This window comes from Falco naumanni, chromosome 9 (genome assembly GCF_017639655.2).
Source record: "Falco naumanni isolate bFalNau1 chromosome 9, bFalNau1.pat, whole genome shotgun sequence".
Classification (NCBI taxonomy): Eukaryota; Metazoa; Chordata; class Aves; order Falconiformes; family Falconidae; genus Falco; species Falco naumanni.
In genome coordinates, this window is record NC_054062.1 from 42,679,979 (window position 1) to 42,706,491 (window position 26,513).

Below are 26,513 nucleotides of genomic sequence, written 5' to 3' on the forward strand. Positions count from 1 at the left end.
AAAAGTGCAAACAGCAGCTTCTGGTCATTTTGTCTTGGGTCCCAACACAGGTATGTACCATGCAACTACGAAGCCATTAGCTAATTCAAATATTATCTCCCCAGCAGTAAGTATGGAAGTTGTTACAGTTTGCTGGCTTACCCATACTGTTACCAAACTGCGGCACAGCTTTGGGTGCTTTTTTGTTGCCTGTTTTTTTCCATTCATTTTAGCTGAGGCATGAGATTCCAAACAAGTCCCAAACTAAATCAAGCCTGTTCACATCAGGGTACCACACATGCCACAAGTACAGTGAAGCCTACCTAAAGGTCTAGACCTATAGTCTCGGGTAACTGTGCTAAATCATGGGTGCAGCTGTTCTGCTCATAATATTTTCCTTTTCCTGCCTTTCTTCCATCTCCTGAAAGCCTTGGTGGTTTCCCATGTCTATCACCAGCCTTATACTTGCCTGTTCTCTGAATATTCTTGCCTATGTTCATGAGAGGGAAGCAGGCTGTAGCATCCTCTCTATAAAAGTGGGCTGAGTACCTTGTAGCCTCAGCTTTGTGAGGGACCAGGCTGCGACAGGGACACACCTGCAGCATGAGCAGCTGGTGGGCGGAATATGCTTGTTTGTCAGCAGTGGGAATCTGCACAAGAGCACTTCAAATATGCTTTTTTTTTTTAAAAAAAAAAAGCAGTCTCATTGCTTGTCTGTCATACCAAACTGTCTCCAGGGGTTCAAGCTAGAAAATCAGAATCAGTGTAGCATAGGTTTTTCCTAATTGTGCCTTTTCAGCTGCGTGCTCAGCCCTGTGCAGAGCCCAGCCTGCTGGGTACACAGAGTGCCCCTTTCAGTCCCTTTCCACTATTATCTTGGGCAATCCTCTAAAGCTGAAGTGGATTTTAAGTATTTGATTTCTAAAATTTAGTTTGCAAAACCTGGAGGGAACAACTGTGCTCCTGACTCTTTCAGCAACAGCGTTACCATGCAAATGGTACATCACATTCCTCAGGCATCTCTTTTCCCAGCTATGTTTCCACACAAATGGGGCTCAACTGTCTAATAACTCCCATCTTTTACATTCTTTTACCTTCCCAGAGTGACATACTGTGCCACTGTAACAGAGATAAATGACGTAAACTATTATACTTCCCAACGCCTCACACAATGTGCCAAAAATAAAGGCCAAATTCAGAACTATTCCGAGAGCACTTGACAAAGATAAACCTCCCGGCTGCCAGCATTCAAAACCACTGGAGAACTCCCAGTAACTCAAGACAGAGCGTAGTATACAATTTTCAGTAAAGTGATATATAATACACTTAAGTGTTGCAGACAACGTTTGAAACTTCTCACATAACTGCTATTGCGTGATGAGCTGGCAGCTCTTCTCGCCCCACAGTGTCCACAGCAGCCCATGCTGATCCTGGCATCTAATCCCCATTTGTATAAAATACAAGTTCTGCTTTAGGGTAGACTTTAAAATACGAGATTAAAAAGAAACAAACACTTTCACTTTCTTTGTTGAACAAAGAATTGAAAGACTTTTAACTTTTTTTCACTACTAGTCATGAAAGCTAGAAACATGCTTTAGTCTTGAAAGTGAAAGCAGAGATTCTCCAGATGCTGGCAATTGTGCTTTCAGCTAAACACCCCGTCCTAGAAAAATACAGCGCAGAGAGGGCAATCTGAGGCTTCAGGATAATGTTTGCTCTGCTAGTTTCTGATGCACAAATAAAAGGTCTACTCAGCAAGCTTAGGAAGTTTAGCTGTAGCTGTCTATAATAAAAGGTAAAAAGGTTCAAAAAATGCATCACTTCTCCCCCCCTGCCTTTCTGTTTTCCTGTTTTTACGCTCTTTACCTTGCTTCTGTGAATGCACGTAGCTGCTTAAGCAGGGTGGGGAGGCAAAAGGGGAAACAGAGGGGTTAAAAGGTTGCGATCTATAAACGAAGTAGCATTGATCAAACCACTTCTGAGTGGGACACCCTTGCACAGGTGTTCTTGGATCCATAAAGTGCAAAGTAGGAGAGAATCAAGACAGTAACCAATGTATTCATTACAGCGTTGTTTAGGAGATTTCAGGATTTCCAACTAAATTTGGTGCTTTGCCCTTCTCAGCTAAGGCAGCTTGGAGTAGTTTAGCTTTCCTTGTTATATCAGAAGAAAAGTTCAACCGAAAATATGCTGGAGAGTAATTCCTGGGGTGGGCGGGGAAGGTTGCATGAAGCCTTTTTTTATACATATCTCAGCACAAGGCCAAGGTGGCCAACATTGCGGAGGGGAGGGAGCGGCAGAGGTGCTGCCCAGAGGTATGCCAAGCGCCGGGCAGCCCGGCAGGGAAAGCTGCAGCAGGAGCAGGTGCTTTTACCCCTCCTTCCCTTTCTCGTTGCCATGGGCACATCTCTGAAATGTGCTCAAGTACAAGCTGTGAGGTGGGGTGGGACAAGAATGTAAACAACTCAGACCCATCAAGGTAAAGTTGTCATGAGTATCCAAATAGTAAAGGGTAAATAGGAGACCAAACTAAGATGAAACAACACGGGAACAGAGGGCAGCTTTAGGGTTTTGAATCCTGTGAGACAGTATACATACACATTTTTTGTGGCTCCGTAGTAGTATTTTATGTTAAGGCTGCTCACTGAAATTCAGCCTGCTGCACGCCCACTTCCATGAAGCCCAGCATTAGCCCGCCCAGACTCGGGCATCAGACACCTACTTGTGGGTTGCCCTCCGCTCTCACATTCTGTATACTTAGTCCAGCTGCTTGACATTTTATCTGTATTTAAGCCCCCTGGAAGAGCACACCAGCCTGTTAGACACAGCAGTCTTCCTCCCACTGCAAAGCTGCCAGAAGCTTATTGCAGGATAAGGGTAAGTGCAGCTCCGTGGGGCAAAGTGTGCCACCAGTGAAAGCCGTAAAGAAACCAGAGCCCACGGCCAGCCAGGAAAAAGCTCTCACAACTGCCTTCCCTGAAGCACTGATCTAAACAGCTCAAGCTACTGATGTCTGAAACATCACCAGGGTCACAGACCATGAAAAGAGATGTTAACTGTAGGTGCCTCAGGATAAATTAATTCCCTGGAGATAACACAGAGGACCCAGCCATGCTGCTAGTGCTGAGGTTTAGCAGAGAGCTTGAAAGAGATAGGAGACTGCACTTAGGTTTCCAGGCTCTCCTGCCTTATTTCTTCTCCGGGGCATTATTGGTCTAACTACAATTCAGGAATTATTTTTCTTTCCTTATGTCTCCAGGTGCTGGGCCATAGGGTAGAGCCCCTTTGGTAACCTTAAAGCCACAGACTTCCCTGTGTAACACTTCTTCTCTGCGTGTTTCACATAGATGGTGATGCCTTCACACTAAGAAGCAAGCCAGAGCAAAGGGCGTGTTTCTCCGTTGTTCTGAGCGTGTTAACCACCCCTTTCCCCATATTTATGTGTTACAATTAAAAAATAAAGCAGGGAATACAAGTTGCCACTGATTGAAATAGCTTCCCGTTTCCACCTTGTAGCTCCCGCTGAAAATTGCCACTTGAAAAATAAAAAGAAGCAAAAGAGCTTTTCCGAGATTGTGGTTTTTCACATGTGACAGGATAGGTTTTCCTTAGCCTGTACTTAGCCTGAAATTGTGTTTTAGAAAGATAAACCCAGCAGCTGATTAACAAACGCTGCTCTCATCCTGAATTACTCAGCAGCTCTGCAGAGATCATATTAGCACCAAATGAGATGGTTCTAATCAGGGGTATAACAGCAAATACAGATTAGTTTATAATTAATGCAAAATTAAGTGGTCATCAGGGATGCTGATTTAAGCCTCTTGGAAGATAATAGAACATAATTTCAAACGTCTTCCTCTCTTTTCAGCACCTGCTGAAGAAAGGTGTCCCCAGCATACATGGTGAGGAAGGTTGGAACTTAGGGTACATCAGATGGTACCTTGCTGAGTTTAAAAGTTTCAAGCAATATGACTTAATAAAAGCTGGGTCTCGTTCCTGCCCTGTGGACTTGTGTGCAGTCAGGAGTTAAGCCTGAATCGACACAATGGCCTGCAAAAGCTCACAGGTTTCAACACCGCTATTCTGCCTCTCTGAGCAATGGTTCAGGACAGGACCATTCACTGGGTAAGCCCAGGCTAACAAACAGAGCTATACTTTTACTTACACAGCTGCAATTCTAGGGCAACACCACCAGAGATGGATTTCCATCAGTGCAATACAGAGCAGAGCTTGGTTTTCTAGAAAGGAAGGGAAGCTAGGGGCTTCCCTTCTGCACTGGAGGTGTTTCAGCCAGGGAGCCTACGCGATGCAGTTCTTCACTACTACTTCGTAATTCTTCCCCGTGAGGGCGGTGAGGCGCTGGCCCAGGCTGCCCAGAGCAGCTGGGGGTGCCCCATCCCTCGCAGTGCTCAAGGCCAGGCTGGACGGGGCTTTGGGCAGCCTGGGCTAGTGGAAGGTGTTCCGGCCCATGGCTTGGAGACAGGTGATCTTTAAGGTCCCTTCCAACCTAAACCATTCTATGATTCTGTGATGATCTATGTAAACTTTGTGATGGTCTACAGCAGTGTAAACCTACAAGACAGGGAACATTTGGAATAGCAAAAGTGATACCAGACTGAAGCCCAAGAGCTTAAGGACACAAGAAATGAGCTGACCGGCATTTATTCCAAGCAGATTCAAGAAATGCAGTTCAGATTTACCTTATACACCCATCCGGGGCCAAATACACCTTTCATGTACACAGCCTGGTAAAAAAGTTAGTTATCTGTACCTCTGGGCTGTATGAAAGTGAGCATAACAGTATGAATGTTCTGTCCTGCTTTTGTGAACTCCCAATGTTTTAGCATAAGATTATTTTTCCACTTGCCTGCAAACAGTTGTGCAGTTTTCATAGATCCCATTTGAATGATGTGTCGTGCTCTCCAAACATGAACAATCGTAACATAAGGTTACAAGATGCCTCATGAATTTCTACCAACCGTATTGGAGATTTGCTGGGCAAAGTCATGTAAAAATTAGTCTTATATTCCAGAGCTGGACTCTAGAGAGAGTGATTGATATAGCAATTAGGAATAGTGTTTCTAGAAAAACTGAATTGAAAGAACACAATCATTCACATCTGCAAAATACTATTCTGAATCTTTTTCATATCAGCAGTTTAGTCATTATAACCTACTGGCTGATGCACTGGGGGCATAGTACATCATTGCTCTTAGTCCAGCTCCAAATGAAATGGTCACAAAACATATCACAGTGGGTTTTAGGCACATTCTCAAAGTAGACTTACATAAACATTCCAAATAAATGCATTGGAGACTGAATGACCACTAATGCCTACACTGGAAGCCCAACAAGATTGTACCGACTCTCTAGAATGTCTCTTGTCCTAAATTAACCCAAGTCTGTCTTTTAAATATTGCACCATATCATGTGCTCTCATATAATAAATACTGATTAAAAACTCCCAGGCAAAATTTAAACAGTTGCTTTCATAGCTGCAGGACACCAATTAATCAAGAAATGGAATGCAGTTCACTTGAGAACTGCAAAGTTATGTCACCAGTAATGACAAGGAGAACATGATGCAGATCAGCAGATAAATTCTACTCTAGAAAATTCATACCTTCACCAATTTCAGTAATTGCTTTTTTGAGTACCTGTATAATCTGGTGCAAAGAAAAGAAATGTCCTTACTCACAAAGACAGACATTGACTTAGGCAATGAAAAGAACCAGCTATAAAACAGAAGAGCTGGGCACCAAATGCCCCTCTGTAAAGATATGTTGTTCCATAGGTCCACATACCCGGCCAGTGTAGGCACAACCTTTCTTGCCATAGAGGAACTTTGCTTCCCTGTCTTTAAGTGGAAGAGGAATTGAAAATGTTCTATTCTCCCATGGTCAAAAACTTAAAGCCTGCATGCAAACATTGTTCTTAATTGGCAAACTTCTGGTATTAGGCTTTGTTGTCACGGTATTCACCTAATCCTAATTAATCCAGTCTGTGGGTCACCTTTTTGCAGTTCACTCGAGGGAAAGAAGCTCTCATCAAGAAAATCATACAAAGGTATGGTATCACTTCTCTCACATTAAGGACCTATTCACATAAATTAACATTAATAAACATTTTGCTGTTTTTCTGCATGAGCTAAATTCCACTTGGAGTACACTTCACCAGGGGGCTCTTGTGTTTAAGACAAAATTTTTCTGCTTTCTATTGAATATGTCTTGATCTATATGGCCTGTACTTCAAATGATGCTTATAGATTGCCAAAAAAAGATCTTGTTCTCTTGTGGTTGTTCCACTGAACATAAAGCAACCTGGCTGGGCATTTTACTCTTTTATTCCTCTTTGTAGTTACAGCACACTTCATTTTCCTATCACATGGAGAAAAAAAAGCAAGAAAACAGCTGAAACTTCAAAAAAGAAATTATCTGCATTGCAGTAACCACTTGTGTGCAACAGACCTCTGTATCCAGATGACAAATACCACTCTAGGCTTTAAGTGACCATTATCAGTGAATTTGCAAACTACAGTAAAAGCATACTAGGAACAAAGTCATCATCAAATACTGAAGTAATATAGGACTGTATGCACTGTCCACTCTTTACATGATAAAAGAATGTATCAGATGCAACATGTGGAGAGCAATCTCTCCAAGTTTACAGCTCAGCTCAAAGACAGAATATATTAAAAAAAATCATTAACTTTGAAGGTTATTTAAAAATGCTTCCCTCACGCTGCATTTATGGGGAACTCATAGGAAGGTATAACAACCAGCCTGCCGAGCGTGCTATAACTTATTAACCTTAGGACCACTATGATAAATGCAATCTAATTCATAATAATTGAAAAAAATTAGATCTCTATTTTACTTCGAGATTGAAAACTGAATGTGAAAAAGAAAACAATTATAAATAGACTCAGGCTCTGTTTACTCCAGGCCACCTTTTTGGGAAGACACTTCTATATCGGCCACATAATTGAGAACAAAAACTTTGGGTTTTCTTCGATTCATCAGCTCAAGAATTCACAGATAATTAAGGCACGTGAATTTGGACAATTAATATAATTACATTTGCTGGAGTCTTGTACTACTGCACCGTCTTAAGTTTTTAGGTTATTTGGTTCTCCAGCATTCCAGTGTCTGTAAACTACAGCCCCTCCAGTCATATACACAAACCTGCCTTCAGTCAGTTCATCAGTATCTCTATATGAGCCTGCTGTGAAGGTCTTAGTAAGTCTTTTAAAGCTGTATTCTCAGCCTCTTTCCTAGCACAGGCAAGTGCACTTCCAGCTTTTGCACAAAGGGATTTTCCCTGTCAAAAGTATCTTCTTTTCCAGCTGAGAAAAATATTTTTTGCCAATACTCCTGATGGTCTTTCAAATCAAAGCTAGAAACAAAAGTGAACATAATGGTATTGTACCAAAAATTGAGCTTGCTATAGTTATTTACCCATATCACAATTGTACTTCAGAAGTAGCTACTACCAGCTACAAACAGACTATTGAAGGAGTAGGCGGAACCCAGCAGAAGTTAAACAAAATAGACACCTGAAAATATCAAGCCCACACTTCAAGAAAACTGGAGTTTCCCAGGAAACTGGATCACAAGTCGCGTTCTCATGTTTTCCATCTCCAGCTCATATCTTATCACAGCTCTCGAATTAGGATCTGAAAGAATTCACGCCCAGATTGCAAGCATGACAAAACAGCTTGCCAGGTTTCAATGCAAAAATCACAGATCCGTTAAAATCATACAAAGGAACAGAGCTGCAGTTAGATCTTCTGTACTCATCAGCTTTGTCACAGGAACCGAAGCTGAGGGGCTGTAATGGAGTTCAGAGCTTGAGCAACAGAGTAGAAAGAGGAGACACAGGGACAGTGTTAGTGAGCCTGGGAAGCTATTTCTCCAGGAAATACGAATTATCTTAGGAGAAGTAGGAATATATAGCTCATGTGCTTGACAAGCTTTCATGAAAAGCCAATGGAAAGTGAAGCTCCTGTTAATTTAGCAGCTGTCTTTAATGGGCAAATTGTTTCTTGTTATTGTCTTGAAGTTTTGGGGATTGGTGTGAAGGAAGTCTCCCACCTTATAACAATGACTCAAAAACTGGGACATATGCATGGCTAACTTTTCCCCCAACACTGTAGGAATGGTACCAGCACAATGCTCCTGTGGGCAGGGAACCCGCTACCCTTCCGTGCTGGGTACAACCTCCACGATGGCTTCAGACACTCTGTTCTAGGGCACTAATACATCAACGCCGGACAAGAGGGAGCTACCTGAAGAGGTTACAGCTACCAGCTGCTCAGCTTCTCTGTGCTCTTCAGTTTCTTGCCCCAGTTTCACGTTAACTTTCAGGCTTTACACACAACTATAGCTACAACGTTGTGCTTTCTCCAGGGAATACGCCCCCTCGGAAGGAGGGCCAGCGGGTGGTGGGGAGCTATATGGCTTTATCCTGCTAACGCTCATGATGTGGTAAATTGCACCCTGTGTCATTTCCTCCCAAGTTAATTTAAAAACAGTGATGGACTTGTGCTTTTCCTAATATGGAAATAATATATAAATGCATAATTTATATATATATGAAGCACCTATCACCATACTGATAAACATTCTTTGGAACCACTCTTGACAGCAGAGGTAAGAACAGGAGTCAGTCTGTTAGTACCTCAGCATATTTGCTTCCAACCAATTTAAAAAAAAAAAAAAAAAAGCCATAAGACTTTCTATCAGGACTAGTAGTGCACTGACGAGACATTCTTTGAAAGTTTTCACACCATATCTCTTGAGAAATTACTTGCAGCCAGGCCCAGGCAGACAACATCCCAATCCATTTCTACTGCTAGAAAGTTATCTAGAACTGAGGCAAGAAAATAAATGCAATGTGATGCTTAAAGCATAAGCACCTGGAGGACAGTAGCTAATCCTGCAGTCCACGTAAGGAAGCCCCTGCCCTGTGTGTTGGCAAAGTGGTCCTTAAAGTTTGGCAGGTCAGTCAGTTCAGGAAGGATGTACTCAGTGAGACAGCGTTTCATTAATGACCATCTCCCATGAGCAACACAAGAGAAATGTGTAACATATGTTTCAACCTCCTGTTTTCCACCCCTTCCCCAGCACAAACATGTCCATCATTTCAACAGGCCAAAAAGAAAACTAATCAGTGGTCGGACCCTACCTTTATCTGTCTAACCCAGCCTCCAAACCCCTGTATTTTTATTTCCAAAGCAGTTACTTGTCTCTGCAGGTCATCAGCTATTACAATTAGGAGTTAAGGGTGTTTTTTTAGTAATTTATAGTAAAATGACTCAGAACAACTGTCTCGGAGATGCTTAGCTCTCTGTAACCTGATGCTATGCGAGCGTGCTGTTTGGTTTCCAGAGCAGAATCCACAGGCAGAGCTGTTCCATGGGAATTTGTCCCACTGGCAGAGCCTTATCCCTGACCGGGATGAATGTTCAGGTGGGCTTTGAATTCTCAGGACTGCCAAGGTCATGTTCTATTCAGAGAGAAAAGGCCAGTTCTCAAAGGCAAAACGCACATGAAAACATAATTAAAGTTGAAGTAAAAAACACATGAACAACAGGCAGAGAATGAAAGAAAAAATGCTGCTTATGATTTGAAATAGAGGCTTTGTTATTTCACTCACAGGCAGCAATGAAATAGGGACTCATGCCAGACACTTTTCCCCCCCAGTTATGATGGTCAACTCATCTGCTATGCAACAGATTGTTTACCTTGCTGCTCCTCACGCCTCTGAAAATCATGCCTCTCCTCAAAAGATAATATAACCCAAATATTTTTTTGGAAAATACATTAAAACGTTGAAAACCAAATTATAAAAACATGAGAAATTTATTTCATACTTCCATGGTCTCCTTTTTCTCCTTATGGTCCTAAATGTCCTTTTATTCCTAGAGGTCCTACTTCTCTAAAGAAATGCTGTAGACCTCTCAATTCTTCTAGAGTCTGATCTAAAATTAAAAAAATAAAATATGTTTTGTAAGTTTTTCACCCACTCCGTTTTCTTAGTCCTTAGAGAGAGTAGAAAACACTGACTCCTTCCCTCCTCAGCAAAAAAAAACAACAAACCAACAACCCAAACATCCAGCTCAGGAAAATTGAATTGTTCCTGTGGAAAGCTTAATTTTCTAGGAAATGCATTACTTTGATGAAAAAAATCTTTACTACACCTACATATGACACTGAAAATCCAATGAAATAAATGCTGTCTCATGTTATTGCAGAGGCACCCATGCTCTAAAACCAGAAAGCCAATATACCTCAGCTGCAATCCAATCACACATCACAGTATATGATCTAGCAAATGAGCTAAATCATAAGACTAAGGATGCCTCCTGAAGCAGTTTGTTGAAACAGATAGTGCTGGCTTTACTTATGTCGACCATGAAATTGCAGAAGGCATGCTGAGGGTATGTGGACCAGAAAATGTCTATACGGAATATCAATATAGGTCACAGTTCACATCAAGTGGTAGTGATAATGATGGGAGTGTGCTTGCAGGTTGAAAAACAGTTATCTAATTCCAGGATGTGTGGCATACATATAACAACGCAGACAGCATACTGTGAGAAAGTATACAATTCCATATGTATACAAAACATAGTGTTTGGACAGAAACAATGATTTGGCAACTTGGGAGAGCAGGTGACAAGATGTGTGGTGTACACATAACAACAGACGGGACACTGTGAGAAAGTGTACGATTCCACATGTACTTATTAAGTGTGGACAGAAACGATGATTTGGCAACTAGGGAGAGCAGGTGACTTGGTTCTACCACATGACAGAAAGCACTTGCTGTTCTATTTGCTGTTTGCAGCAGTGCATGAAAAAAGTTACCTAACTGACAAATCATGCCTTGGGGGAATTCTGTTGCTGGGACTTAGTGAGTATGGAGCAATCAAGTTATGGTCATCAGATTAGCAGCCAACTCTCGCAAGCGTGATTTCTGGTTTTGAGAGCTGGCCCCTGGAAAGAAAAAGCAATAATCATTTAGTAGGGTATCGCAGGGAACTCTCTGATTCAGAGTACAAATGGTACAATCAGATTAAAGTCTCATTATGTCTCTGTTTTATGGGCTGCTGAGAAAATGTATTGTGTATTTTTATTTATTAAAAGCCAAGTATCTAGAGGAACATTATAAATGCAGAAAGCATTTTTTAGCTACAGAGCCTGCAAAAGGTTAATGGAGCAGAAGGAAAGGAGAGCAGTAAAATGACAAAATGAAAGAACAAAGGAGGCGTGAAAGGAGACTAAAGGGATGATAAGGAGTGTCAAACCCACGATATTGCTAAATGGCCATAGTCCGGTACCTGGTTCTCCCTTCTCACCTTTGGGACCATCTCTTCCATCTCTGCCAGGCAAGCCATTGACTGCAGGAGCACTGCGCTGAAGTACTGGGCAGCAATACATTTTCTCTTTGTGTTTATCTGTGCTAACTGAACCTGTTACCATCAACAGTGAAAGCCAAAGCACTGAGGAATCGAAAGGCTGAAGAAGAGTCATTGCCAAGTCCACAGATCTGTGACAAGTCAAGCAGAGTAATTTCATGAATCTCTCCATTTACATCTATTTAAAGTGCTGCCTAGGAAAGTGCTGCCTGCATTGCCTAGGAAATACACTCCTGTCTTCAGGCAAAAGACCAAGAAGAAGGGATAATGTCTGAACCATTTTGTCTAGCCTCTGATTGTACCTTTACAAATGGAAAGCAGAAGACAAACAACCAAGCTTATAAGAATCTGAAAATCTCAAGGTGTAATGAAAATACCTTATATAGCAATAGTCATCAATCTCACTGTGCTGTAAATCCATTCCAGTGTTTTCTTCATTGTATGTCTAAATTTAAAGCACTTCTCTTCATGCTAAATTACTTATTTGATATTCCAGTTTGGGATGAATCCTGAACTCTCCAGCTGCTGTATTTCTGCTGGCACTATTCTTTCCACAGCTATCAGGATGGCTGTATGCCTAAGCTTAGAGTGGTTAAGTTGTTTCTCTTGATAGCATCTCCACTACTAGCAAACACCAGGAGCTTAAGGGACAAAAAGCTTAAGTGTGTTTAAGCAGCAATGATCTGATTGCCTCCCAATTTCTCCTTTCAGACCTTGCATGTTAGAAGACAGATTTCTTCCTCAGCCTTACACCTCAGAGCTGAAGTCCTCTTGCATCCCAGATCTGCAATACTTTGCTGCCCTCTCTGAGCAGAACACTAACAGGCATTAATATCGTAAAGTAAAGCTCCGTGTGATGTTCTGACAAGTTGCACCACAGCAGCTTGGGTTTTGTCCTTCATTTTAGTATGAGGGTCAGATTTGATGCAACCATCAAATTCCCATGTATTCTGTGTTTAACTTGAAGAAACACCAAAATGAAGCTACCACGGACATGAGCTGACAAACTTTTGTAGTAAATTAGCCACATTCCTAGGTGAATTTGCCTTATTTTTCTCCCAGATCTACCAGTCAAAATAAGAAACAAGTGTAAGGAAGCATCATTTGGTTGTCGGATTGGGTTAAAGAGAAAAAATGGAATCCAGCATGAATTTTGCTAGTCACCTCAATTATTTCTCTTTCTTCTAAGCTTCAAAAAAGATTACCCACAGAGAGCAGCTTCCCCTTCACGTTTCATCTGATAAAGTACGATATAAGGTATAATCACTAGCATATTACGGTGAGAATATTATCATTAGGATAAAAAACAGTTTTAAAAGCACCACTTTTCTATATGCTCCTTTGTGCTTCCTCCATTAGGCTCACATTGTAATTTGGGGCAATGGCATACAATAAAAAAAAATAAGGAAAAGTATTTAGCTAACTAATATAACTAAGTTTGAATCCTGGTTTATATTTCTTATCCAGCTTCCTGGTCTCAAGCCAGTTCTTAACAGCCCTCTAAGGACTTCCTGATGTGAATTTTTATACTATGTCAGTTATCCAATACTGGGGAAGTTGACATTGCTGCTGTCTCCCATGAAGGCAGCAAGACAAAGCTCAACACAGTGGCACAATAAAAGAAAACTTGAAAATAAAAAAAAATTAAGCTCTCAGAGAAGCCTGCTCCCTGCAGAGATTCAGCCTCACACAAACCTTTGTTGGTTTTGCCTGTCAGGAGCTAAGATCTATTTACCTCCAAAGTTTCCCAAGTTGACTGCCCCAATCCTTTATTCCAGGAGAGCCGAAGTGCCTGTTTACCTTTGGCAAATTGGTGGCAAGGGTTTCCTAGCAGTGAAATCGCTTCCCAATGAGACTAACTATAGTTTGTACCAACAATGCTTTAGATAAAAAAGCAAAATGTTCCAAACTTGTAACAAAAAATGGAGTAAATCTTAGGGAGCTAACACAGAAAAAGCAGGTTTTGCAATCCATATTTATATTTAGAAAAGGTTGAGAATCCCACATGAAGAATCCCACTGAGTGTGGGTGCAATTACAGCCCTCAGGTCCCAAGGCTTGCACAGTTTCAGACTTTCTGAGCGGAGATCAGAATTAGGTCTTGAAAGATGATGTGAGACTTTTATATTTAGGATATAGTTAATTCTCAAAGTTCCTAATTAAAGACAAAGATCTCTGGTAATTCTTTTCTTCCTCCATAAAAAGTGCTTTAGGACACAATTCACTTGATGCAGGTAACAGCAGAGAAGGGATCCTGCAAGAGGCAACAGGGAGTCCTTGTTCCACATCGAGTCTTGGAGGTGACAGCTCTCAGTCCTTAATCTGAACCCTTAGAGTCTGACAGCGTAGGACAGCTCTACTAAGTCAAGTACTAGGGAAACAGCTCCGCAAAAGCAGATTATGCAGAGAATAGTCAGGGACAGAACACTGTTAAACTGATAAGATTACCTCCTGCTAAGAGTCCTCAGCTTGCTGTGCTCCAGTGGGGCAGCCGGCAAAAGTCCTTTTGAACCAGCATGCCTGCACCTGCAAGGGTCGCATGGCCTCAGTGTGGTCAAATTGTCACAGCCAAAGAGATTTTTACTTACCAGCACCTTTACTTGATCATTACACAGTGAAACTCTTACTGCACCACTGGCTTCCCTGACAGCCAGCACAATAGGATGCAGGAGAGAAGAAACGGAACAGAAACCTGCTGGATTTTGACCATGAGGATAAGCCCACCAAGAGGGGGAAAAAAAAAATCCCCTAAATTTCTACTAAAAGCTGTAATTTGGCGCTTTATTTTGGGAAGAGGTTGCTTACTGGCTTATCTCTGTCTTGCACAATCTTAATGATTGCCTACCTCAATCTTACCACCCCTATTTACAGGTACTGCATATGACATTTTCGGAGGGAGCCCTTTGCTCTTTGCCTGGCCTTGGACAGACATTGGCTGTGTTACAGTACAAATGAACAACCAAAAAATCAGAACAACTGCAGGCATGGAAAGTTGTGACTGTAAGTTTTTTTTCCTTTATTCAGTCAATGGATTAATTTTTTAACAACCTAGGAGAGAGAAGGATATTTGAGGCTTGCCTGACTGCAGTGACTGCCTTTCCTGCAATATATTCTGAATTATCTGTGGAAAACACCTGTCCAACTCACACACACACTTTTATGTTTGAAAATAGGATACGGAATTTGGGAAAAAACAACATGGGGTGAACGAATATAGCTTTAAACTTTAAAGTAAATCACTTACTACTTGTCTTCCTATAATGCCAGTGATAACAGTTAGTGGTTAGAATAAACTTCTCAGTAGAGCTTGTACTGTCCAGCTGGCTCCGGTACTAGTGTGTGGACATGAAAAATACAGTAGCGAGAACAGTGTGTGGGATGTTGCCATGGGTAGCTCTGCAAAATTAATAACATAAAATATAACGCTGAGAAAGGGATGTCTGTTGCAATTCTGCTTGCAGAAAATTTCACTGCCCAGTGGAAGGTCTGTTAGATGCCTCCAGCTGCAAAACACAATTCAAACTCTCCATCCCTGCAGCAGTGTCAGGAGTGATTTTGTTTCCAAGATCCCATTTCTTGGGCTGTTGTTCTCTGATACGGTGGTATCAGATAGAGAGGTTGTAGGCTGTCAGGCTGCCTTTGTATCTTTCCTGTTTAGGAGCTAGAATAAATTTTGTCTCAGTAGAAAGAAAATGAAAACATCAGTTCAGAGCAGTGCTGTTTGTCAGCCATGATTTGATAAAAACATTGCAGAGCCAACATCATTAAACAGAGATTTGGAACTAGAGATCTATTTTTTTTTTTTTTTTTTTTTTTTTAAATAGGAAGCTGAAATTTTCACACTGACCTTTGCTGTTTTGGCCAAGAACCAAATATGATGTCTATATGCTGTCGGCACATGGAATCCAGGGCTCGACTTGTAACCTTGTAGCCCACAAAAATGTCTGGCTTTTTGAATGTCTGTTGAACTTCCCTGAAGGTTGCTCGCCTGCAAAAGCAGAAGTATAAAGCAGATAGGATTCTCAGCAGTTTCCCCACCCCTAGGTTCTCACCTGGTCAGGACACCATCTTGAAACATTATCACACAGTAGAAATGGCACTAAGCTGTGGCAAACCCGGCATGTTTATTTGTAGTATCCAAAACCACAAGACCATTGCTACAAGTAACCAACCAAGTGACCTGAGTCAAGTAACAAACAAAAATGATAAGGGTAGGTGGCTTAGTATTCCCAAATTATTAAATGTCTTTCTTGACTAGATTTGTAATTTCATTTTCTATCTCCTTATTTCTATACAGCCTACCCTTTTTTTCCAGAATTATTTGGTTCTCCCAATTCCCAGTTTGAGTATCGAGTTCCTCACTGTATAGATCCTTGAATGTACCTTCTTTCTGCATATTGTTCATTTGGGGGAATGGTCTTATGTCTGGCTGCTCTTTGATATATGGTGCAGCGCTCTGCAGTTTTCCTTGGAGAAGCAAGCAGCTCAGCACGTGAGAACATTTGGCTTTTGAAGTTTCAGACTTGCCTTTGGAGCCATCAGTTTTGAGTATTCTTCACCAGCAGCAGTATCGTGTGGGAATAACAGAAGTGGGAGCCATATCCAATTATTTTCATCACAGCATAGCAGGGTGACAGTTTCTAGACACTTGCAAAAGAATCTATGGCTAAAGCAGTGGGTAGATATGCACAGCTAGCTCATTGATTCACTTTGATGTCAGACCAACAGAGCGCTCTTATCCCCAAACCAGGAGTTTACAAAGCATTTCAAACTTTTCATTGAGACAACTAGAGTCAGGATTAAAGACTTTTGAAGAACAAAACCCTAGGAATAACCTTGTTTCAGAAGAACCTCAGACCGGGCATTATGGAGCACCATTCTTAATAGGTGCTCATACAGTGAGTTTAATTAGAGCTCTTAGGAAGATATAAAGTGGAAGCTGTCCTGTGTGCAGAATCTTTTTCTTCTGAATGGGTAGCAATTTATCCCTTGCCTGTGAAATCTACCGTGCCTCTGAACTTCTGCACAGTAAGAAGGATGGAGCGGAGCTGAAGCTCTTCATCTATTTCTTTTCACTTGCCAGCCTGCCACGGAGACTATGCAGATTAACAGTTCATTCCTGTTTTGGGCTGATACCCTGAGTCAACCCTCATTAATGACAGAATCTTTGGATGTCTTGTGTCCACTCTGTATATTAAGAGCAAGATGAAAGTGTCAATTGCTTGTGAGAGAGGAGGAAATTTATATAGCAGGACACACTAGGAACGATGCCCTAGTAATAACACAGATAGGTAGAAATAGGAACAATACTGTAATTATTATTAAAGTCTCACCCTTCGTTCATGGTAGAAAATAGACAGCATAAGAATCAGCACATATAATACTCTGAGTTCATGCCTCTGTATAAAAATAAAGACCTAAATAAGCAGAGTCCAGCAAGTTTCCAGTGGACATTAATGAGAGTCAGATAATTTTGATTTTCTGTCCTGGGCCAGACAGCTGACAAAGCAGGAGCAAAGCAGAATTTTGTACTACTTTCACTCCCTCAAAATTTAAATGACTGCATGTTCGTCCAGATTTAAGCTTATAAACCAAAACCCTATTCCTGTTTCTTATTAAAATCAGACTTTTCAGAGGTGCTGAGTCTGTACTTTGGAGTTTGCAAGACCAAGCAGATAGTCTTTGCAGAAGCTGTGAGAGAGGGAGGACAGTTCTGAAGCAGACCAGACCAAAAAAAAATAAAATAAAAAAAAATCCAAACAACCTGCTGAAGTCAGAGGAAGTTCTGTTTGAGATTCAGAACAAATTTTACAATTCACACAGGATTCCTCACTCGGGGTACTAACTATTAAGAACACATGCACCAAGTTTCTCCTCTTCTTTTGAACATTTGCTGACTGAGCTTTTTGTTACCTGAGCTCAAAGTGATCTGAGCTTCAAAAGCATGAGTTTTAGAAAGAAGATAACATCAAGATGCTATTCTTACCATCCCTAGTCAGCTGTTCTGCTCATATTGTAAAAGTTTGACTTCATAGTCAAACAACTTTTGTCCTCACCATCACTCAGATTTAAGGGAATTTACCATTTGGAATGTATCTGTGTATGGGCCATCCATCAATCAGGAAGGGTTTTTATCAAGCCACCAGGCCACTTTTCACCCAGCTTTCTGTTTGACATCTGCAATGAATGCATCGGTGCAACTGGAAAACTAAGTACAGTGTAAAATCATGACATATTTACACTTTTGTATTTGAGAGCAGCTACAATCTTGCCCCAATATCAGAATAATTAGGGAGCTAGAGAGACAGAGCATTTAATGCTTTTTTCCCCCCTTCAGCATATATCCATACAAAGATAAATCATAGTGCTTCACAGTAAAACCACAGTTCACACCTTGACATTTACTCACCTGTATAAAAAAAAAATAAAAATAAATAATGCTGATGCTTACATGGCTGTGTGATGCCAAACTGTTCAGTGCTATATTACTCTGTGCAAGAAGTCGTTAACTCTTGCCATCAAAAAGTAAAAAAACAAAACCAAACCAAAAAAAAGCCATCCATACAAAGCTCAGAGAGTGCAATCTGACTATTGGCATCTACAGACTAATGGGGATATTCTTCCCTTCATTCATCTTGGAGGAATAGGAACATCCTTCGCTCTTTTTTTTTTTTTTTTCTCCTTTGCTTTTCTTTCATCTGCTGTAAATGAAACACAAATGGAATTTAGGTTATTTTCTGTTCAGACTGCTTCAAACACAGGCATTTTTTGATGCTTAAGTGTTCATAAAACACCATGTTCGATTTCCAGCTCTTCATTCTTCCTTGATAGAAAATGCAGAATGGCATCTTTTGCCAAAGGTGGATGAGTTGATCACACTGGATCGGTCAAGTAAAGGCTTCTTGAGGGTTTTCTTCATGTTGCAACAAAAATTTGTGAAGCAAAGGCCTCTGCAAGCATGCAACACCTGAGATTCACGCATGGTTGAAGTATGAGAAGCTGTAAACACATTTTGCTTCTCAAATGCACATTGAGAAATGTTTTGTGAAGATTGAGCAGAAAAGAATCCACATAGGAATCCCATATAGATTTAGTAATATAGGGTAGCATCCGTTTGCACTGAAGATTCTTTAATACATACAGCAAAGCCTGCAAAGCATGCTGTAGTTTCTGAGATTACCTGCTGAAATCATGGGATCAATGAAGTCCCTACAGTTTTTCATTATTTTTCTTATGTTTCAGCAGGATTTTGCTTTTCTGTTTCCTAACGTTTATGATTCTAGAAAAGATTCAATGTCATTAGTAGGGTCTTCAGGACCTGCATTTGCAGGGCTGATCCATAAGTACTTAATAAGGGAAAGCACAGATGTTAACTAGGCAAGTGACAGCACAGCCAACAATGAATAAAGTGGCCTTAAGTGACCTCTGGTGGACAACAAGAACAGCGTTAAAATTGCTTCGTATTTCTCAGGAGAGTGGTTTGTCTATTTAACTAGCTTACATCCATTCAGCTGAATATTACCTAATATCATATAATAATCAAAGACATTTTCCACTTGAACCAAAAGTATTTCATGCAAAAAATTGGAAGCTAATACAGCAATGGTAAAGTTTTGAATCATAAACTTTCAAAGCCTCTGTAACAAAAGGGATTCTTGACTGTTGCAAATATACTATTAACATTACGCCACTGACAAAGCAAAGCTAAGGCAATCTTTCAGGTGATATAAAACTCACAAGCCGTTTCAAAGGGAACAGAGCACTCCTTTGAGGGCACATCAGTCTTTCCGACACCACCAGCATTTCCCAGGCTGGGTGAGGTAGTGGAATCTGTTGCTCCCAGCACATGCAGGCTGTTGATCACAGCCACCGTACTCAATCATAAGAACTTATATAGCTATGTACTGCAATAACGAATATCCCCAAGGACCTTATCCTATTCCCAACTAGACGTTTTTAAAGAGAACCACAGCTTTAAGAGAAAAGCTTGGGGATTCATATTGATCTCATGGCTTGAAGAGGCTTCCAACACTGGGCTTTGGGGCCCACGGTTGCAGAGTTCAGGGACAGTCTGAGAGACCACAGACTTTGTGCAGTTCCGTGTAGGACTGAAAACTCCTTTTTGGTAAACAATAGTAATTGTTTTTCCTTCCTACTGTTTCCTCATTTCAACCTGGAGCTAAGTCTCCAACAGCTTCTCACGTGGCTTTAACAATAGGCACGGGAGATGGTTTGTGGTACAGAAATAACGCTCTGAAATTGTTCCCAAGGAAAACCAGTCTGTCTTGGCAACAGTTGTCCTGGCAACTAAGTCTCCTCACAGAGGATGATGGCCACTGATCCGTGGAAACCGAACCATGAGTCATTTTGCTCAGAGACCAGAGGGGCTAGGGAACACAGCCGCAGAGCCCCCACCACGTGGCTTTCCTCCGCCACTCACACCAGCAGGGAACTCCCACCAGCCAAAGAGGTTAACTGCAATTCTGCCTCTTCGACACAGATCCAGGATGTACTAATTACAAGGCATATTAATAGGCAGCAGCATCCTTACAGAAAATTTTTTTTTTTTTTTTTTTTTTTTTAGATAGTCATATTAAGGACTGGCTTAACTCTTCACCAGGAGAGGAAAATTGCACTGGAAAAATCACATCAGAACATAAGTCAACAGAGCCGTGACAGTACTAAGCAAAGCACAGATAAAAATGGCAGAGCACATTTCTGTCTAAGCAGCTTTTCAGAAGGCAGTGTGAAAGCTTTGAAGAGCTGTAGTTTTTTTTATTTCGTACCTCGTGTGGAGAGTGCCACGGGTGCTCCTCAGGGTTAGCACTGCTCTTGTAACTGCACAGCCCCAGACGTGAGCCCCAATGAAGCCTAAGGCTTGGAACAAGGAGCTCGGACGGTGGTCTTGTGCCTTGGAGAGCGTTCCCATGGTTCCCGTGTTCAGCTCTCCCTCATTGCCTGCTATGGACTTGCTTGCTCTTTCTGCTGAAGTGGCCTTACTGCAAATTAACATCACTCTGGGACAAAGCACATGCTGTATTAATTGCTGCTCCTTCCCCTGTACAGCATGTGCCCAGCACTCACCAACTGAAACAGAAGCACCATTTGCACACACACGTACACACACACACACGGTGTAAGAACACGACATTTGAAGCCTCACCTCCCAGCCAAAGCCTGCCGTTCCCTCTTCCCCTTCCATTCCCACCTCTAAGAGGCCCAAGCACCATCTGCCTCAGCACCCCCAGGAACGTCTGAAGTGTCCCACCAGGTGAGCCCCACCTGGCCATGGAGTGGCTGTGCTGGGACAGCGGCTCTCCTTTACTGGGAGGATGAGCAGCCCTTTGGCTGCAGAGCCGGTGCTGCCCACCCAGCCCACAGACCTGCAGCACCCAAAACTCTGCCTCTTGGGTGAAGCAATGAGACAGAAAACAGCCATTTCGTTTTGGCGGGCTTCTTATCTCTGAGCTGGCTGTCTCAAAGGACACGTGTGACTGGAGGCTCTGGGCAATGGAATGATGAGCGAGGGCTTGAGTGGTGAGCAGAAACTTCAACTGCAGCAAGCCGAAACAGATCAGTTAGAAGAAACGAGAGAAGTACCTGGGTTGCCCCCCGCTCAAAAGGGCTAGTGAGGGTGAGCAGGGCTGTGCCAGGACACTCGGCTCCAGAAACAGCATTCCCAGCAGTTTCTCAGAAACTGATCTGGAACAAACATTTCTGTTTCAGAAAACATGACTTTGCAATAAAATTATTTCCTCTCAGAATATTTCTCATCATTCATTCTATTTCTTTAATCTGAGTGATGCCAATCTATGCATATTATTATTTATTTAGTCACGAATACTTGGACACAATCATCCTCCTATAGGAGAAATGCAAAAGAGTTTCTTAGATGATAGCACAACCATTGCATGAATTAATATTTGCACAAGAAGCAGAGAAATGCTTTTCGTCGGTTTACACTTCTTTTTCCATTACCAGCACTGAACTCAAACACGGTAAACATTTCAGGAGGCTGTTAGGACATTCAGAGACTTCCAAGGAGAGGAAAAAAGCACCTCAAAAATAAATCATACAGCCTGAAAAGTGCATAGTAAATACTTGGAGATATATAAAATCCCACTTTTAACTTAAATGAGTTAACAACTTGAAAAAATGAGCTTAGGCATAAAATTATGAACTGACTACAAATCAACTGCAAACACATTAAAGGCCCGTATTTGTTCAAATACATTATTCATAAGATTTAATTTGAGCTGTAGTTGTACGCAATTTATGTTGCATAAACTTAAGCAAATACTTGTAACCAAAAGCTGATTTAACGAATTAATGAGCAATCTTTAAATAAAATTCTACTACTAAATAAATTCCTCCCTGATTTGCAAAGCCATATGCTTCTTTAGCATATAACCCAACACTCCTGTTAAGCACTGAACCCTACAACACTGGCACAGCGACAAACAGTTTAGGTCTGATCAAGCCCTCACTAAACCCAACTGGTGCGAGGTAAGGGGGGAGAACCCACTGTTTGTGCAACGTTCTTAAAGAATTTAAGGTTCAAACGCTAAACAAATGCATTGTATGTTTATGGTATAGAGCTATGTTTCTTCTCTAGGATCAACATTTTCAGAATTTTTAGTAAACAGCTGGAAAGAAGGGGGAATGCATTTTTTTATCTCTGCTAAAGCACTTCCATTGTCCGTTGCTACAGTCATTTGGACATCGAATTTAGCAACGAACACCTCAGGCTGGGAGCTACTGCAATATGTGGTACATCTGCACAGTTCGAATTGGTGTACCGTACCAGCAGCGTTGCTGCGCTTTTTAGTAACTACAAGCAATTGGGAAATTCAGATTCCACATGCCTCTTAGACAGCTGTCTCAAAAACTTTTTCTATGTACTCTGCCAGAACTATGTCATTTTCAGTAAAAAAAAAAAAAAAAATAAAAATCTTTCAACAAGAAAAGTTAGGCATTATTGCCAGTCAGATGGATGTGCAACCTCAAGAAAGATTTTTTTTTTTCCTTAAATACAGATCTCCTTTCCCTCAACTCTCCGTCCCTTCTCTGCTGGCAAAATATCTCCAATATGGGCACAGAAAAGCATGCCCCCACACACAGGTGCCTGATTAACCACATCTGTGTTTCAGCTCATGGCTTCTCCCAGCTCAGTGCTAGCTATGGAAAAGCCCAAAGAGTGAGCAGCTTTGATTTGCACCGACTGCGCTGCAGAAACTCCACGCTTCTCTGCACCAGTTCTGAACTAAATGTGTATTACGTTGAAGGAACACAAGATTAATTTAATGAATAAATAATCCACATCTATGCAGCTCCAATGCAGTAAAACAGTGGCTAGCATAACTCTCAGTCTTGTATAACCTTTTCCACTGAATTTAAATTGCCTGTTCTTTATAGAATTTAAGGTAGATTTCAAATATGTGTTTCCATGTCACTCAAGTAATCACTCCGTTGCTATTTTCTGGTGTTCTTTGGGACATTTTCTTGTCAATTATTCTGTAATTTCTCAGATTATATAGAACCCTTAGTAAACTGGATGCTTTTGAACAGCTGGAGGTAAGGGGGAATGTCTGCAAATGAACAACTTGCTCAATTATTATCCCCTAAAGTTATTACCAAAACAGAAGAAAGACCTAGTCTGGCTTCAACAGCTGACTTTTAACATTTGAATTTAATTAAAATGCATATGATGCTTGACCAGCAGTTAAACCACTGTAAAGCTTTCCATTGACTCTTTGGACTGTGGATTAAGCACATATCAGGGATAATGTCGAACTAAACAAAAAAAAGCAAACAGCTAATATTTGCAAAGAAATTAAATACAGTACGCACCTGGTACAGCAGCTCCTACTACCTACTTTCCACTAATATTTTACCGGTTCTCTTGTGTTCGCTTTGTCACACATAAACATGAATTGCACAAATAACTTCCTGTTATGTTCTCACTTATTCATCCTCTTTATTTCAAAACCACTTTTAAGGTTCTGAACTTAGTAGTTTCACACCTTTGTCACAGGGCAGATGCCGTTTCGCAGATTGAGTCGATTAGAGAAACCCTCTGAGTTTACCTGCTCTGTGGGATGCATCCATAGGCTGTTACACAGTGGATGGACAGCAATGCAGAACGAGCTGGTTCTCTCCCATGCCTCCTCTGGATCTAACTCTTCTGAATCCAAGGACAACAGAGATGAAGTTTTGCCTTTTGTAAGTGTTGTGTGCAATTTCCCCACATTATGGACTAAACCCAAAATGGATCCTCTATTTTCATTTTTTTTTGTTGTTTGTTTTAAACCCCTCCCCACAGTTTGGGTTGTGTAAGACACCAACCAAACAACTAGATGTTATCGTTAATCTTTGGTAGCGTTACTACCCATTAGAAAACAAAGCTGTTGCATTGGTAGACTATCTTTCCACAAAATGTGCCTTCGTATTTGAAAAACACTAAGGGGTGAATTGTAACTGTTCTTAAAAGGCAGCTGTCAAAATACAGATGTTACCAAGATTTTCCAGACCCAGGAATTGAAACACTAAATCTTCCCCAAAAGTGTGAGCCAAAGATACCTTGATATGATGACAGAAATACAGAAATGGGTTGGTTAATGTGCCTTGACAACACCCCTTAGCTCTCACATACCTCTCAGCCACGTTCCATCCAGTGGGATGTTTGCAGCTCTGGTGCAGTGAGAATGACTGTTACTCTGTTAGTCGCTTCTCTCCTATAGCCTGAATAATTTTTATGTGACCAGCAGTTTGAATATAATTTATAATGCAAAGCGAGGTATCTAATAGAACAGGATCTTTTGGCGCAGACTATTTTCTGTTAGTAATTGCCTCTGTAGATGGGCAATCTCTACACCATTAAGTCTCTGGAGCCTCTTTTTGCTACAGCCTAAATACATTTGTCATCTTTTTGAAAAGTCTGGTATCCCAAAGTTTTCATTGACCTCAGTGAGAGCTGTGGGTTTCCAGAAATTTTGAAAACCTACTCATTTATTTATTTATTTATTTTTAAGAAGCAGCCTAATTTTAACAGGTTGGCTTAAAAAGCGTGTCTACATTCAGACATAATTCTGAAAAATATGGAAAAGATCCCCAACAGCTTTCATACATACAAAAGAAGCCCTAAAAAACAACCATCACTTTCACCCAATGTTTTCTAACCTGTTTTTAGGTAATCAGAGGATACATCACAGCTTTTCACACATAACTGTGAATTGAATGGTAAATGATAGATAAATAAGGTCATGGGAGAATTTACTGTCGCTAATACCACCTTGCAGTGAGAAGGAATGTTCATTTCCTTTCAGTGAGTCACTAGCCAGCAGACGGTTTCTGTTTTTCTAAAAGTGGTAAGAAGGGAGAATACAAGAAAATTAATTTTCGCTGATGACAAAATGAATGAAGGAAGAAAGCTCTTGAACTTCAATGTGGAATCCAAGCAGGAATGCCAAAATAGTTAATCTGTTACTGTGATAGAGTACAGCACAGCCATAATGGGGACATTACTTATGCAATATAGTCCAAAAGGTTACTTAACTATGACACACCAACAACATATAAAGCAAAGTGCACGTTTATGCCAAGTGACAAATAACCCAGGGGCAGGTAGATTCAAGAGTCCGAAATTACTAGCAGGACCCATCCTTTCACTTATGTGTTTGTCTGTTGCGTTCCCTTTTTACCACTTTATTTGCTTCTATGGATTTCCAGTTTGAGTTGTAGGACTTTATTACTGACATGCCGAGGCATTTCTCCTGCCTGCGTATCTTCTATTTCAGGTAAGGGTTATGCCGAGCTGCTGTTTATTCTGTAGCACTGCTCTCTGCTGACTTCCTCAGAGAGGCCAACTACCCAGCAGCTTGGCAATGAAGAGCTTTTGAAGTCTCAAGTCACCTTCAAAAAATACCACGTTTTAATATTTTTCCAACAGCAATCATGCCTTTTGGGAACAGGAGAATGAGGAGGACCCAGAAGCACAATACATCTAAATTACTTTCAGCACAGCACAGAGCAGCAGCTTCTAGGATCCTGCTGAGCAAGGCCACATTATTTCCCCGAGTGACACACGTGTGAGAGCACTGCATACAAATGCATAGCTAATTTGCCAGTTTACTTTGATGTCAGTTCAGCTGAGTACTGCTATTCCAAATGAAAAGTTTAAATGGGTTTCCAGCTCTGCAGTTCTCTGAAAGATGTAGGGGGTTCAGGATCAAAGAGGTCCTGGAACAAGAAGCCCTTTGAGATGGCCTTCATGTTGCACAGGTGTTACTAAGATCCTGGAGAATTACTTCAGTCAGATCCCTGAGGAAGCTACAGTAGCTCTGGGAAACATTTTTTCTTGGAGGAATGTTGCATTTCTGATATGTACCGACCTGCCATTGTTTATGCCATCAGTGTATTACCACCAGCCATGCAACAGCTTGGCTGTATCTCTCAGCTGAGGACAAAACAAAACCTACAACCCCACAGGTGCCCAAACCACTTGCAGAGTCAGTCTCAATTTGATTCACCTTTCAAAAGGTCTCTGCATGAGGGAAGTGTCTGACAGAAGCTGCCATACCTGTGCTACACCAGCTTCTCCTATCTAAACAAGGATGTTATCTCATGCGGGAAAGAGGGAGTGGACCTTTTTTCTCCTAGTTTTATAACATGTTGGTTTACCTTACGAGGCTTCTGTCTACCATGGTAGGCTACTCTTTTCATGTGTCTTTTGTTTCCTTTAAGCGAAGGCTGAACTATGGCTCCCAAACCTTCTAGAGTCTTTGAACATTGTCCTTTTTGGTCCACATGGCCCATTTTTTCCAAGAAGATACTCAACACTTCACGGCCCAATGAGTTGAACCGGAGAAGCTGAAGAGAATGAGTTGAAGAGAAACAGAGCAAATAAAGCTAATCATTACTTTAGCCTCACAGCTTAGTAAACATTTGCAGATTGCTCTTAAAGCCACTAGATGCAGGCTGTAAAAGCTGAAGGGAAGCCCTAATCTTTTAACTACAAATGCAAAGTACAAGGTTCGATCCTCATGGAGCTTGCGTGGAATACCGGAATTGAATACATTCAAAAAGGTCAGATGCTCGCATTTACATTCTTCTTG

General features: G+C 41.2%; 1 protein-coding gene, 2 long non-coding RNA genes and 1 pseudogene across 13 annotated transcripts in view; 1 reads left to right on the plus strand and 3 right to left on the minus strand.

Annotated features, from left to right (window-relative positions):
- LOC121093538 (pulmonary surfactant-associated protein A1-like) overlaps window positions 1-18,930 on the minus strand; it is a 31,531-nt gene extending 12,601 nt beyond the window's left edge. For 2 of the 11 annotated variants that reach the window (XM_040605993.1, XM_040605986.1), the window contains exons 1-3: window positions 15,248-18,930; window positions 14,645-14,796; window positions 13,849-13,926 (exon numbers count right to left, since the gene is read on the minus strand). The gene's annotated coding sequence lies outside the window, so the exon portion shown is untranslated. Of the gene's footprint in view, window positions 1-9,853; window positions 9,917-13,848; window positions 13,927-13,988; window positions 14,150-14,644; window positions 14,797-15,247 lie in introns of those variants that run through there. The other 9 variants (XM_040605994.1, XM_040605990.1, XM_040605995.1 and 6 more) reach the window with 7 other exon arrangements.
- Window positions 6,854-11,573, minus strand: LOC121093821 (annotated as a pseudogene).
- A 3,399-nt stretch (window positions 18,931-22,329) lies between the features above and the next one.
- On the minus strand, window positions 22,330-26,154 carry LOC121093543. Its single transcript, XR_005829608.1, has 2 exons — window positions 26,080-26,154; window positions 22,330-24,758 (listed from the first exon to the last, which is right to left on the minus strand). It is a non-coding gene; the product is annotated as an uncharacterized LOC121093543 (long non-coding RNA).
- LOC121093540 overlaps window positions 24,817-26,513 on the plus strand; it is a 33,988-nt gene continuing 32,291 nt past the window's right edge. The window contains exon 1 of the long non-coding RNA XR_005829605.1: window positions 24,817-26,484. This is a non-coding gene — a long non-coding RNA (uncharacterized LOC121093540). The remainder of the gene's footprint in view (window positions 26,485-26,513) is intronic.